The sequence below is a fragment of the Malus domestica genome, chromosome 02, assembly GCF_042453785.1.
Source record: "Malus domestica chromosome 02, GDT2T_hap1".
Taxonomy (NCBI): Eukaryota; Viridiplantae; Streptophyta; class Magnoliopsida; order Rosales; family Rosaceae; genus Malus; species Malus domestica.
In genome coordinates this window covers 13942435-13957148 of record NC_091662.1, presented here as the reverse complement: position 1 = coordinate 13957148, position 14714 = coordinate 13942435, and positions in this window count along the sequence as shown.

Below are 14714 nucleotides of genomic sequence, written 5' to 3'. Positions count from 1 at the left end.
AATCAAAAATTCGTAAATTTTTGCTGGTTTGTGGACTCTTATTCAAATAAATTTCGACTCCATAATTTTTTCAAGAACTAATCCAGTTGATAAAGCCTTGTAATTTGACAGCAAAAAGTATCGAATAACAAAATAAATTTAGAAAACATCCGTTTGATCCAAATATTGGATCTGCCAGGTGATGGTGATGAAACGTGTGTGCGTGGGGCACTTGATCAATAAAAACTAATACTAAAATATGATTAGTGTCCATACTAGTGAAGGAAGACACGAACATTGTGTCTATAAAAATCAAATGATTTAAATATATTAAAATAGAGGGCACAAAAATGTTTTTTGTGTTTTGTAAATTAATAAAAAAAATTAGAATTACGGATATCCATAAATAGTGACACAAACTTTTGTGTTCAAAATTTAATAGGCACAAATACACTTTTGTTTAGACACAAACTAATGTGCCTTTTTGTTCAAAAAGCACTTTGTGATAGTTTTGTGTTCATTGACATATAAGAGCAACAATATATATTTGTGCTCAATGAAATTGAAAAGGGCACAAATCAATTGTGTTCTTAGACCATATTTTTTGTAGTGGAAAGTGTAAACATCAATCTTACGAGCACTCCAATGCTACTGGCCACTTTGAAGAGAGTTCTTGGCTCCCAAAATTCTAAACCAAAATCCCATAAACGCACCCAAACAAGTTGTGAAAGTCCCCCAACCTTTGCTTCCACCCCCACCCAAAATAAAAAAAATAAAAAAATAAAAAATAAAAAAAATAAAAAAACACAAGTTGAATGCAAATTTTCCAGACTATACAAAGAAAGGGATATTGATTCATTTAATCAGTCATTGCCCTTGTGATTCCTGAGACAATAGTAACTAATTCAATCATTATTCATGACTGAAAAAAAGAGTTTAAACTCAAATTTTCCAGGTTATACAAAGAAAGGGATATCGATTCATTTAATCAGTCATTGCCCTTGTGATTCCTGAGACAATAGTAATTAATTATAACTAGTTATTTGTATATTAGTATAGGAAGATGACGATGTTAATTAATTGGAAGCATATATATAGATCTGGTTGATCAATCATTATTAGGCATATTGGTCTTCCGTTAATTAATTTTTTTTTTAAGAAGAATGGAGGGTTGGGGGTTCAAGATATCCAATGCTTCAATCTCGCCCTATTGGCGAAGATGGGATGGAGACTTATACAAGACCCAGGATCTTTGCTTGCCAAGGTGTTGAGTAGACCTGTAAACGGGTCGGATTTACTAGGTTTGGGTCGGGTCATCCGAACCCAACCGATTAAGCTAACGGGTCACCCGAACCCAAGTGGTTTCACCGGTTAACCTTTTTATTTTTATTTTTATTTTTTTTAACATTTCTTCCAAATCAATACACCCCCGTTCGTGAGCATCCTCAAAGATTTTCTTGAGCTTGAGGCGCTCTTTGGTCTGTGCATTCGAGATGATTGTGGCGGAGACGATGGGGAGCAAACCTGGCATTTTGTTTTGCTTCTGCAAGATTGAGGGCTTCGAGAGCCTCGAGGTGGAGAGCGGTAAGCATCTTAAGCCTGTGAATTGTTGAGCCAGAGACGCCATGGTTGTCTCTCTCTCTCTCTATTCTTTTGTGTTGCTTTGCTCCCAGTGTGGCTTTTGAGGAAGTTGAAAGTTTTTTGGTTTTGCTTAGATAAAGCACTGATTGAAGAGAGAGAAAGTAGGGAGGGACTGAGGATTTTCTATTAGGACTATTGAAATTACACAAAAGTCCTCAATAACGGGTGAAACGGGTGGTTAATGGGTTTCGTGGGTTCATCCAAAATGATCCGTTATTTAACGGGTTGACCCGTTAACCACCCGACCCGTTTATCACTCACCCGAAAACTAATTTTAACAGGTCGGATTGGGTCGAGTTAACGGGTTGGGTTGAAAATGCCAGGTCTAGTGTTGAGGGACAAATATTACCCAAGGAAATCCCTTAGGGAGGCTAGTCTTGGGAAGAAAAACTCATGGGGCTGGAAGGGCATCATAGGAGCACGTAAGGTGCTAGAACATGGGCTACGATGGAGAGTCGATGATCGGATGAATATTAATTAGTATCCGTGACGACCTGTGATTTCCAAAACCTTCTATGTTCAAAGTACGACCTCGGGATGGATTGCAAGCAAATATGGTATGTGAATTAATTGATTCGGAGTCAAATGCCTGGAAAGTTGATATGATATATAGATATTTTAATCGAGAGGATGTGGAAGCATTTCTTGGTATTCCGTTAAGCGGATGGGGCGCAATGACAGGATGGTTTGGCATCACACAAAGAACGGGTGTTACACGGTTAAAACGGGTTATGGTGTAGCCTTGGGATTGATGGAAAATGGAGGCTTGGGGAGGAAAGGAAAGGGGTCATTGAGCAACAGTGGGAACCATAACAAGGTATGGAACATGATATGGAAGCTGGATGTGCCTAATAAATTTAAATTTTTCTTGTGAAGATGCTGCAACAATGCTTTGGCAGTAAGGGGAAATTACAAAGAAGACACATGCATGAGAGTTGATAATGTTTGTGGGGTGTGTGGCACGATCAACGAGACAGAAAACCATATATTTTTTAGATGTAAACTAAGCCATGTGTTTTGGTTCTGCTCACCTCTTCAAATAAATTCTTTTGAGTTGGAAGGACCTGACTTCCTTGCGAGTTGGGAAAACTTTTGTAATAGAGTCAGAAGCATGGATAATGCAGATGAGATCGTGCAAGATTTAGTTTTTGGTTTATGGAGATTGTGGAAGAACATAAATGAAGCCGTATTTCATGGAGTGCACAAACATCCGATGGAGATTTTGGAGATATGGAATAAGAACATTGGGGAATTTAGAGGAGCGAAGCTACAGGTCGCTGCCCCTTCGTGCATGTTTGGTATGGCGGTGAGGGAGGTAGCGAAAGGACAAAAGGTGGCATGGTAGAAACCGGAGTTCGGGACTGTTAAGGTTAGTACCGATGCGGCATGCAAAGAGTCATTATGAGCGGGAGTGGGCTGGGTTGCTCGTGATTTTGCTGGGCTGGTGCAGGCGGCTGGAGGCTCTGGCGATCTACATTTTTCAAATGCAGCAACGGCTGAAGCTACGGCCATTCGGGAAACGATGGAATTTTGCATTGAGATGGGATATGATAAAGTCATTTTTGAGTTTGATGCAAATAATGTAGTACAGATGATCAACATGGAGTTTGAACCTGACTTTGCTCTGGAGTGCATCCTGGGGGACATATGGGATCTTGTTCCAAAATTGAGTTGGGTGAAATTTGCGTTTGTTACTAGAGAGTGCAATCGTGCCACATTTGGTGGCAAAATTTGTTTTAAAGAGGGTCGTCCCCTTGTTTGGGATTGTATTGGCCCGGATTTCCTATTTAACATTTTGACACAAGATGTAGACCTCGTAAAGCAACATAGAATGTTGCAGAGATTTACAGTATGTAGGAGTTTTAGTGAGAGAAAGAGAAAGCTTGTAGAGGGAGAAAAGTCTTTGTATTTCCAATATTGTAAACTTATAGAAGTGAATGTAATTACATGATATATATATATATATATATATATATATATATATATATATATATATATCTTATAATTGCTTAGCAACTAAGCTAACTACCTTGATAACTGCCTAACTAATCTTGTCACACATGGCATACTATAAGACCATTGATTCATTACAGTTATATTGTTATTATCCCCTTCAAGCTTATGAGAGGAAGGTCTAAGCCTGAGATTGCAACAATGTGTACGAAACAATGGTGATGACAAGCCCTTGGTCAAGATATCAACAAATTGTTCATTGGAAGACACAAATTGCATCTATTTAAGCTGTTTGGCTACTCTCTCTCTCAGACAAAATGAACATCAATTTCTATATGTTTTGTCCTCTGATGCATGATATGATTGCAAGTAAGTGCAATAGACAAGTTGTCACAAAACATAGTTGTTGGAGTAGGAACCTGAATATGTAGAAAAACAAGTAATTGCCTAATCCAATCAATTTCAACTGCTGTGGATGCAATAGCCCGATATTCAGTTCTGGACCAATAGATAGGATTTTAACCCAAGAACACCACCAAATCAGTTGTGGACCTTCTATCATTGGGATCTCTTGTCCAATATGTTTCACTATAAGCATGTAAATTCAAATCACCTTTGCCAAACTGAATACCATAAGATTGTGTCATTTTTAAGTATCTCAGAATGCGTTTGACAGCTAAGAAATGGGACTCCGTTGGATTTTGTTTCTTGGAAGACTAAGAGATAGGATTTGAACCCAAGAACACCACCAAATCAGTTATGGACCTTCTGTCATTGGGATCTCATGTCCAATCAGCCTCACTATAAGCATGTAAATTCAAATCACCTTTGCCAAATTGAATACCATAAGATTGTGTCCATTTTAAGTATCTCATAATGCATATGACAGCTAAGAAATGGGACTCCGTTGGATTTTGCATAAACTGACAGACTTGATGAACTAAGAATGCAATGTCAGGTCCTATGAATGTGAGGTGTTTATACCATATTTAGGGTCTCGTATTTAGACCTCGTATAAATACTCGAGGGACTTAAATTTAATTATGTAATAAAGGAATGGGCAAATATGTAATTAGGGAATGAGCCCTTATTCTATAAAATGGCCTTCTCACCCTCACAAACCCTAAGCCTCTCACCCCCTCTCAAAGCTCTCACATTGCAGAGCTCTTCCTCTCTCTCTCTCTCTCCCTCAGATAAATACATATTCAGTGTGGACGTAGCCCAAACCTTGAGGTGAACCACGATACATCTTGTGTTATTTACATTTCTTACATATTCACGGTCGGATTGACGTTGTTCCAAGACCCTCCGGTTTTGTGCATCAACATGAGGTATTGAAGATCCCTAACCACACTTTTATATAGCTCGGGATTGTTGAAAGGAATGCCATCATCCTTTAACAATCGATTATAAGGCAAACAAGATGTTGCACATGATTTGGAATCAACCAATTTCTGTTTTTGTAAGTAAATCAGACACATATTTTGCCTGAGACAAGAAGAGACTTGATGCATTTGAAGTGATTTGAATACCAAGAAAATAATGTAAGGCTCCAAGATCTTTTTGTAGACATCGAAATTTCGGTAAATAAATGTTGACCGATAAATCAAAGTTTAAACGCTCATGTATTACATAAATTTTACACGTAGCGTATGTCTAAACAAAAAATCGAAATAGTTGGAAAAGTCATCAAACAAGACACGTGTCAACACCTGACAGAAACGACTTATTTCATCTGGGATATTATATTCAAAATTAGGCCTTGGAAATTTCTATAAATAGAAGGCTAATTCATTCATTTGAGGGAGGGGGAACCAATTCATATTACACCTTGAAGCTCTTAAGCTCTGAGACTCCGAAGCTCTCAAGCATCCAGGTTCCCGAAGAATCAAGAAAGTGTTCTTCGTTCTTCGTTCATCGTTCTTCCAAGATCAAGCCTCAACGGCCCTTTGGATCAACAATCATCCACCAATTCAAGATCAAGCCCTAACGCCCCTTGAAGAAAGTGTTCTTCGTTCTTCGTTCATCCGTTCATCCTAAGATCAAGCCCCAACGGCCCTTTGGATCAACAAACGTCGACAAATCCACACATCCAAACCGTTCTTCAAGATTAGGCCCAAAAGCCCTTGAAGATCCGTTCATCACTGTTCTTCAAGATCAAGCCCAAAAGCCCTTGGAGATCCGTTCATCACTGTTCTTCAAAGATCAAGCCCAAAAACCCCTTTGAAGATCCGCTCAAATCCACTTTCAAAGATCAAGCCCACGGCCCTTAAAGAACGTTCATCCAAGATCAAGCCTCGACGGCCCTTGGATCAATCACACATCCACCAATCAACACCTTACGGAGATCGAATCAGATGATCAAATTTGAGAGAGATTGTAACCCAAAATCATCAAAAATACAAATATTTGTTTGTGCACGTTGTTCTTGTCTCTTTCGTTTCAGGAATTTTCCGTGTTCACAAATTGGCACGCCCGGTGGGACAATCTCTACCTCTCATCTCTTTCTCCGTTCAAGGAATCCAAGCACACCTCAAAGTCAATGGCATCAAGCAAGGGACAAGCCGTTCTTGCAACCACTGAGGGAAGGATCCTAAGCACTTCTGTCGCAAATGGACAATCCATTGGCGCCACAACCGCTCCTCAACATACCACTTCAAAATTGGTGCCGCTAAAAGAGCAAGGGGAGCATCCAAGGTGTGAGTCTGTCATCAACCTGACCTCGCTGGGGGCACCGAAGCATGATGTTGAGGCACACAAGATGACGTCCCAAAACAGCCAACGACGTTCTTCGTCAGCATCCTGGATGTCTAAAGGAAAGTCACGTCTATTGGTCGCACAAGTCCTGACTATCGGCGTTACCTCCGTTGAAGAACAACTGGCTCAAATGAATGAAGCGATTGCAAGGCTAACACAGATTGTGGAAGAAAAAGACTTGCAAATCGCAGCATTAGTCAACCGACTGGAGGCGCAGGACAATGAGAAACCCGACCCAAAGGATGATCCACTAAAGGGAAGAGCTGGCGGAGACGAAGAACTTCCGGTGAAGAAAATCGATGGGAAGCCGAAACCAGACCAAGCAGCGGCACTCATGGGATCTCTTTCTATCCAGCAGCTGCAGGAGATGATCACCAACACCAAGTCGGTAAAAATGTAATTTGTAGTAAATCTCTCATTCCATGCTCTAGGAGCCTGTTTGAGACCATATAATGATTTATGTAATTTGTAGACAAAAGAGGAATGAACATGATCAATAAAACCTGGGGGTTGAGCTATATATACTTCTTCTTGCAGGATGCCACGAAGAAAGGCATTCTTGACATCAAGTTGCTTCAAAGACCATCCAAAGTTGCTAGCCAAAGCAAGAACTAGTCTAATAGTAGTTGGTTTAACTATGGACTAAAGGTTTCTCCATAATCAATCATTGCCTCTTAATTAAACCATTTTGCAACCAATCGAGCCTTAGCATAGAGAGTGTACCATATGCAATTTTTAAATCTTGTAGATCCACTTACATCCCACTAAATTCTTGTTGGAAGGTAGATGAACCAAAGTCCAAGTACCTTGAGAATGTAAAGCAACTAGTTCTTCCTTCATTGCATCACACCGCACGGAGGACTTGAGAGCAGTTTTATAAGAAACTGGTTCTTTTTAAGACAAATCATCTTCAACAACAGCATTGACAGTAGTGAGTAAAGCCTTTTTTCTTTGAAATTCCACTTTTAGATCTTGTTTACATTAGATGTAAATTCAAACAAGGAATAGGAAGTACAACTTGTAACTGTTCAGGTTGAAATTCAGAAGATGCATAAATATTCTCAAAGACAGATATAGATGGATATGAAGATCTTGATGCAGATAAGCCTTCAGAATAATTGACAGAGGCCACATAGATTGGTGATGAAGACGATTCAGTTGATATACTTGGTTGGATATGTGATGGTGTAGTAATGGACTGAGATGAGCTACCAGACATGGTTTCTGTACTTGCAAAAGCTCTTCCAGAATTCAAATTGATTGCACCAGAGAGAACACCGGTATGTGGAACAATAATGTTGGTATGAGTAACATTGACTAAAGGAGATGCATTAGAAAGGGTTAACACATATAATGGCTTTGACAGACATGTAGGTGTAATTTAGGCAGCTAACAAAGGATATAGAAAAGTTTTCTCATCAAAACTAACATGTCAAGAGATATAGACCTTTTTTCTGGTAAGTTCATAACACACATGCCCCTTATACTTATATGCGTACCCTAAAGAGAGACATTGTGTAGTCTTTGGTTGTAGTTTGGTACTATTATAAGGTTTTAAGAGTGGAAAGCATGAGCAACCAAAAATTCTGAGATGGTGTATTTCAGGGACATGTTTATATAATGCCTTAAAAGGAGATTGATTGTTTATCACAGAGGATTGCATTCTGTTAATCAAATAAACTACAATTTGGCATGCAAATGACAAAAAACTACAAGGTAATGAAGCAGTTTGCAAAAGAGTGATAAAAGTAGAGATGGGCAAACGAGTCCTAGACCTGCAGGTCGGGAAGGGTCGAGGTGGGTTCAGCCGGGTACGGGGCGGGTACAAATTCTCTAAATCTGAAACGGGACGGGGCGGGGCAAGTCCAAATATTTGAAAAACCAGGTACTATTGTATCCAACGTTTGCATTTCACAAGTCAGTCTCTCTCACTTTCTCGATCTCTCCACACTTCCAAAGTCGGACTCTCCTCTCAACTCTCGGACTCGTTTCTCGATCGTGCTCCCAGGCCAGCTCGGTCTGTATTTCTTCGTCGTCGTCGTCGTGAGATTGTGGCTTATGTTGTTGCTCGTGGTCGACTCCAACTCGATAGCTCCATTCCTCAGCTCTTCTCAACTTAACTTTCACCACCACCATCAACTTATCACAAGTAGTAGATAAATTTTAAAGGAATTGCTCCTCGATTTGATATCTCAATTTGTAAGACTTGGGTGGAAATTGCTTCTCTGCCTGTGTATCTATGTTCATTGATGTTTCACTTGCACTTTTCGTTAGTGTTATGCGAGTTTGCGAAATGCTTTCTGGGTTTTGTGCATGGTGTTTGTAGCAATGACCAGTGTTACTTATTTTTTGCATTTTCCATTGTCTTGTTTGTTCATTTAATTATTGTTTATTTCTCTGTTCAATTTTGGTCCTCAATTTTGATTTGTAGCACACTCTTGAATTCCATGATACATAAAACCCAAACAAGGAGGTTTCTTCCTTTTTTTTTTCTTTCTTTCCTTAACCCAACAATTTAACTCTTTAAAATACAATACTAATGAAACAATAAAAGAAATTATTTGAGAAAGGAGAGAAAATTAAAATAAGAGGAAAGATGAGAGAAAATCGGTTACGGTGGTTTGGACATGTGCAAAGAAGGCATACTGACGTTCCGATTAGAAGATGCGACTATGGGACAGAGGTTCAGGGCCGAAGGGGTAGAGGAAGACCTAGGAAAACTTTGGAAGAGACTCTAAGAAAAGACTTAGAGTACTTAGATCTAACGAAGGACATGACACAGGATCGAGCACAATGGCGTTCTAAGATTTATATAGCCGATCCCACTCAGTGACTTGGATTTTCCAAGTCTCCAACCGAGAAGTTTTCCTCACTCGGGAAATTAAGGGAACACTACCCCAACCTACATGCTCCACTCAGAAAGCTTCAACATACAAGCTTTAACAAAAGAAAATTCAAAGAACTTAGCGAAGAAGGCTTTGGTGTATTTAACACAATACGTTGAAATGAAGGAAAGCTTATTTATTGATATCCCCGATAAGCTACAAATATGTACATATACATGAGTCAAAATAAGCACACAAGAGGGAGCCTTCACAAAGGTTGCTTAGGAGAAGTCTCAGCAGTCGGTAGAGCCCCAGAAAGAGAAGGCACCGGAGGGGGATCATTTGGAGCCTCAGTACTGGACAGAACCCTAGAAGGAGGAGGCATCAGAGGTTGATCATTTGGAGCTTCATTACGCGGTACAGCCCCAGAAGACGAAGGCAATAAATGCCTTTGGAACAAACCCACAAATCTCTGATGATCAAGTAAAACCTGACCATCAGTTTCCTTCATCTGGTCAAGCTTCCTCTTCATGTTTGTAGCATAGTCATGTGCGAGCCGGTGCAACTGTTTATTCTCATGCTTGAGCCCTCTAATCTCCTGTTTGAGACTCATCACTTCAGCCGCCAATGATTCAACTTGGCGGGTTCGAGCAAATAGGCGTTGGGCCATATTAGACACAGAACCTGCACACTGAACACTGAGAGCCAGCGAATCCTTAACAGCTAACTCATCAGACCGTTTGGAAAGTAGTCTGTTATCTTTGGGAGTGAGAAGGTTCCTGGCCACCACCGCAGCGGTCATATCATTCTTCATCACGGAATCCCCAACGGTAAGAGGACCAGTAGGGGAGACGAAGGATGGGCGCCATATGTTGTCTGGAGAAGGCGGGGCTGCCTCTTCAACAAGGTTCAAGTCAAAACGACGGTCGGAGGGGCCAGACATTTTCAAAGGTGTTGAAGAGAGAAGAGGTCGGACAAATCAAGATCTTAGAAGTGCAAGAATGAAGCTTCTACTGGTGGAGATTCAAGTGTGCTTTGGAACTTAATGCCAGCCCCTATAAAAATCTGCACTCGACGAAGCTTCAGAAATCGAAGAGGCGCCTGCTCAGAAATCGAAGAGGCGTTTGCTTTCTCAAAAGCTGGGCTGCTTAGAGATTACGAGGGTTGATCTCAGAAATCGAAGAGGCGTTTGCTTTCTCAAAAGTTGGGCTGCTCAAAGACCACGAAGGCCGATCTCAAAAATCGAAGAGGCGCTCGCTTTCTCAAAAGCTGGGTCTCCCAGAGACCACGAGGGCCGATCTCAGAAATCGAAGAGGCACCTACTTTTCCAGCCTTTTCCAGCCTTGTCAGCACCTGTCACACGCACACTCAGTTTTGCGGAAATTATGGGCATTCTGTCAAAGACTTCTGGGGAAGTAGAAAACACATGAATCTTACTGTTCAATCACCCACTTCTCACACGCAACAATAGCTCATGGGTACCACAGATAACTTTGCCAAAGTTCTCTGCCAAAGTTGAGCACGTGAAGCTTGCAGCTCTCACTACATCGCTCTGACCAAGAAGGGTAAAAGAATAGCAAAGAAACAGCACTAACAAAGTTTAGACCCATAAATTTTGAAGGTCTAGCTACCATATTATTACCCACAAGGGTAAAGGAACAGTACCACTGCTGGATAATTGGAAAGTCCCTGTGTGTCAACCTCTGTGCTTCGTGGCAAGGTAGACTAGCAAACATGCCCAACCTTTACTCACATTCGAGAAAACACTCCCAATAAGATTGCTTGCTCCAAAATCGAAGAGGCACCGTCCTCCGAATCTCGAGAGCCAGACTCCCAACATGACTACTTTCTTAAAAATCGAAGAGAGGGTAAAGGAACAGTACCATTGCTGGATAATTGGAAAGTCCCTGTGTGTCAACCTCTGTGCTTCGTGGCAAGGTAGACTAGCAAACATGCCAAACCTTTACTCACATTCGAGAAAACACTCCCAACAAGATTGCTTGCTCCAAAATCGAAGAGGCACCGCCCTCCGAATCTCGAGAGCCAGACTCCCAACATGATTACTTTCTCAAAAATCGAAGAGACACTGCTCCCCGAATCTCGAGAGCCAGACCCCCAGCATGATTGCTTTCTCAAAAATCGATGAGGCATCGTTCTCCGAATCAATCGAAGAGGCGCTCGCTTTCTCAAAAGCTGGGCTGCTCAGAGACCACGAGGGCCGATCTCAGAAATCGAAGAGGCACCTACTTTTCTAGCCTTGTCAGCACCTGTCACACGCACACTCAGCTTTGCAGAAATTATGGGCATTCTGTCGAAGACTTCTGGTGAAGTAGAAAGCACATGAATCTTACTGTTCAATCACCCACTTCCCACACGCAACAATAGCTCATGGGTACCACAAATAACTTTGCCAAAGTTCTCTGCCAAAGTTGAGCACGTGAAGCTTGCAGCTCCCACTACATCGCTCTGACCAAGAAAGGTAAAAGAATAGCAAAGAAACAGCACTAACAAAAGTTTAGACACATAAATTTTGAAGGTCTAGCTACCATATTATTACCCACAACTGTAAAGGAACAGTACCACTGCTGGATAATTGGAAAGTCCCTGTGTGTCAACCTCTGTGCTTCGTGGCAAGGTAGACTAGCAAACATGCCCAACCTTTACTCACATTCGAGAAAACACTCCCAATAAGATTGCTTGCTCCAAAATCGAAGAGGCACCGTCCTCCGAATCTCGAGAGCCAGACTCCCAACATGACTACTTTCTCAAAATCGAAGAGAGGGTAAAGGAACAGTACCATTGCTGGATAATTGGAAAGTCCCTGTGTGTCAACCTTTGTGCTTCGTGGCAAGGTAGACTAGCAAACATGCCCAACCTTTACTCACATTCGAGACAACACTCCCAACAAGATTGCTTGCTCCAAAATCGAAGAGGCACCGCCCTCCGAATCTCGAGAGCCAGACTCCCAACATGATTACTTCCTCAAAAATCGAAGAGACACTGCTCTCCGAATCTCGAGAGTCATACCCCCAGCATGATTGCTTTCTCAAAAATCGAAGAGGCATCGTTCTCCGAATCTCGAGAGCCAGATACCACAGACCACTTTTTCAAAGTGCTCTGACAGAGTTAAAACATGTGAAACTGGCAGCTCCCACTACTGTGCTATGACCAAGCAGGGTAAAGGAATAGCATTACTACTTGTTGTTAGGGAGACTCCTATATATGTCGACCTCCATCCCCAACGGACAGGCAGACCTGCAAAAATGCTCAACCCTTCATCATATCTGAGAGGGCACTCCCAACGAAGCCTTTCGAAATATTCAGCTTTCTTTCCCCCCGATAATACCTCTGCAAACAAGCTATACTAGAGCAAGAATATCTCATATCATCAGGGTTAAAAGCAAGAGTATCCCATATCATGCTTTTTCCCTGTCTTTTCTTTTGGCCTTGTTTTTACCTGCAAGACAAGGAGAAAGAGAGCAATCAGTCAGCACTTGGAATCAAGCTTCCAGCCAGGAACTGACTGCCTGGAACCCCTTACCTGATTACTTACCTGGCATTGCTCTCGAGTACTCATCTTCAACATCTTATGTTTCCAGGGAAGATTCCGCATCTGCTTGAGGAACAGATAGGGCAAGTGCGAAGGATACAAGGAAGCATGTGGAGACAAGCGTAACAGCACACGTGCCGATACATTCATTACTCTGTCAAAAGCAAAAGTATCCCATATCAGCAGGGTGAAACGTACTCTAGATTTGGTGGACTTGTTTTGACCCTCAAATTCTTCAGTCGGCCTTATACTCTGGAGGAAACCAGAAAACCCTCCAGCTCAGTTCAAGAATAAGCCTGTGGAAAGTTACTTCTTCAAAAGCAAAAGTATCTCATATCATCTCTTCTCATTTTTCTTCTCTTTATCCTTCATGCTGCTGCAAGATGGGGAGAAGGTGAACAATCAGTCGGAGCTCTGATTGCTTACCTTGTCTGTCACCTCTTTCAGCAGACCCCCTAGCTCGGCGACTTGGGGGACTCCTACTACATGGTTTGTATCGCGCTTGACCAAGCCTGAAACTACAAGTAAGCTTCAAGTGAAATTGATACATTACCTTGTGCATCTCCACCAGTTAAAGATACCACCCCTGGATGGAGGAAGAGTACTTCCAGAGAAGATGCCACATCTACCTATGAGACAGATAAGGCAAGTCAAGACGACACCACACTCCGATACTTAGAAGTTTCGTGATTACGAGATCATTCTCCCACAATATTTCCTAATGTCATTTGTACTAAATCATTCACTTGTACTCACTAAATGAGAGCTTGAACCTATGTACTTGTGTAAACCCTTCACAATTAATGAGAACTCTTCTATTCCGTGGACGTAGCCAATCTGGGTGAACCACGTACATCTTGTGTTTGCTTTCCTATCTCTATCCATTTATATACTTATCCACACTAATGACCGGAGCAATCTAGCGAAGCTCACAAAAAGCGATCGTTTTCGCTACCTAGGATCTATCTTGCAAGAGAACGGAGAATTAGATGGAGATCTCAACCATAGAATACGAGCTGGATGGAAAGAGTGCATCCGGCGTGTTGTGTGACCGTCGTAGGCCACTGAAGCTCAAGGGAAAATTTTATAGGACGGCAATAAGGCTAGCGATGTTGTATGGCACAGAATGTTGGGTGGTGAAGCATCAACACGTACACAAAATGGGTGTAGCGGAGATGAGGATGCTTCGTGGGATGTGTGGGCACACGAGAAAGGATAAGATTGGGAATGAGGATATCCGAGGTAAAGTAGGAGTAGCCGAAATTGTAGGAAATATGAGAGAAAATCGGCTCCGGTGATTTTGAACATGTGCAAAGAAGGCCGACTGACGCTCCGGTTCGAAGATGTGACTACGGGACAGAGGTTCAGGGCCGAAGGGGTAGAGGAAGACCTAGGACAACTTTGGAAGAGACTCTAAGAAAAGACGTAGAGTACTTGGATCTAACGGAGGACATGACACAAAACCGAGCGCAATGGCGTTCTAGGATTCATATAGCCGACCCCACTTAGTGGGAAAAGGCTTTGTTGTTGTTGTTGTTGTTGTTGTGTCATGCTAATCTCCTGCTGTTAATGTGGCTTGTTCAAAATTTGACTTTAGATCAACTGTCAAGAAAGGAACAAGTGATTTATTTCATCCATTTAGCATAACAGCAGAGTACAAAGTCAAAAAACTCGTTTCTGCAATCTATATAAAAATATGAGAATAACAAAAAAAAAAATCTCCAAATTGGAACCATGGACTCGTAGGAACCGGCCCATTTCAAATGGCCTGGGTTAGGTCCGGTTCTTAAGTTTTTTTTTATTACCCGGCCCGGCCCGCCCATGCAATTTTCAAACAGGTCAAGTTCGGTTCCTCTAATCTTGGGCCTGGCCCAGCCCGTGTCCACCCCTATATAGAAGTTTATACAATGTGCCTCTGTTTCCTTTCAGCTAGGCCATTTTGTTCTAGAGTATGAAGGCAAGAAATGTGATGGCTAATCCATTTACCAATGAGGAAATTTTGAAATAAA